Source organism: Capra hircus, chromosome 7 (genome assembly GCF_001704415.2).
Source record: "Capra hircus breed San Clemente chromosome 7, ASM170441v1, whole genome shotgun sequence".
NCBI lineage: Eukaryota > Metazoa > Chordata > Mammalia > Artiodactyla > Bovidae > Capra > Capra hircus.
The window spans coordinates 9670481-9672206 of NC_030814.1; the positions used below are offsets into that span (position 1 = coordinate 9670481).

Genomic DNA, 1726 nt, shown 5'->3' on the forward strand with positions numbered 1-1726 from the left:
GTATGGTTACCAGAGTGGGGGAAGGGCAGGAGAGGGAGTGACAGGGAGTTTGGGGCTGACATGTGTGCACTTCTCTATTTAAAATGGGTAACCAACAAGGACCTACTGTATAGCACGGGAAACTCTGCTAGGTATTTGTAACAACCTAATTGGAAAAGAATTTGAAAAAGAATATATACTTGTACACGTATAAATGAATCACTTTGTTGTACATCTGAAACTAACATAACAATGTTGATGAACTATACTTCAATATAAAGTGAGTTTTAAAAAAATAATATACAATACCCAGTCAGGCGGCACAGTGCTAAAGAATCCCCCTGCCATACAGGAGACACAAGAAACGCGACTTTCATCCTTGGTCAGGGAAGATCCCCTAGTGTAGGAAATGGCCACTCCAGTATCCTTGCCTGGAAAATTCCGTGGACAGAGGAGCCTGGCAGACTACTGTCCATTGCATCACGAAGAATCAGACATGACTGAGCACTAATGCACACAAAAATCTTATGGTCATCTTAGTTACAGAGAAAGCATTTGATTGCATTCAACACATATTCACAATAAACTTAGTCCTACTTCCCTGGTGGCTCAGAGGTTAAAGTGCCTGCCTCCAATGCAGGAGACCCGGGTTCGATCCCTGGGTTGGGAAGATCCCCTGGAGAAGGAAATGGTAACCCACTCCAGTATTCTTGCCTGGAAAATCCCATGGACGGAGAAGCCTGGTAGGCTACAGTCCATGGGGTCGCAAAGAGTCGGACACCACTGAGTGACTTCACTTCACAATGAAGAGTTACCACCAGAAAACCTACAGCTGATGTTGTATTTAGTGCTGAAAAAGTGAACATTTCTAAAATCAGAAAAAGGACATGGAGTCCACTCTTAATCACATTTAGTCAACAGTGTACAGAGGTCCTAGCCACTGGATTAAGGTTGTAAAAATATTAAATACATGCAGATATGCAAGGGAGAAGTCAACTGATTTTACTCACAGCAACATGATTTTTATATACAAAATCTAAGGAAATTTAAAAATAAAACTTAGAAATGATTTACCAATAATACAAGGTTCATGATAAATATATACTAGTCAATTGTATATCTCTGTGTTAGCAACAAACAATATGAAAATAAAATTAAGAATATAATTTCATCTACAATAGTACCAAAAAGAATAAGATACTTAGGAATAAGTTCATCGAAAAAGTGTAGTCTGTACACCACAATGTGTTAAACAACACTGAGAAAAATTAAAGACTACCTAACAAAATCACTGCAGATGGTGACTGCAGCCATGAAGTTAAAAGACGCTTACTCTTGGAAGGAAAGTTATGACCTACCTAGATAGCATATTAAGAAGCAGAGACATTACTTTGTCAACAAAGGTCCGTTTAGTCAAGGCTATGGTTTTTCCAGTGGTCATGTATGGATGTGAGAGTTGGACTGTGAAGAAAGCTGAGCACCGAAGAATTGATGCTTTTGATGGTGTTGGAGAAGACTCTTGAGAGTCCCATGGACCACAAGGAGATCCAACCAGTCCATTCTAAAGGAGACCAGTCCTGGGTGTTCTTTGGAAGGAATGATGCTAAAGCTGAAACTCCAGTACTTTGGCCACCTCATGCAAAGAGTTGACTCATTGGAAAAGACTCTGATGCTGGGAGGGATTGAGGGCAGGAGGAGAAGGGGACGACAGAGGATGAGATGGCTGGATGGCATTACGGACTCGATG

The 1726-nt window shown here is 40.8% G+C and overlaps 1 non-coding gene across 1 annotated transcript; it reads left to right on the forward strand.

Annotated features, from left to right (window-relative positions):
* TRNAW-CCA lies at positions 578-649 on the forward strand. The gene has a single exon. It is a non-coding gene; the product is annotated as a tRNA-Trp (tRNA).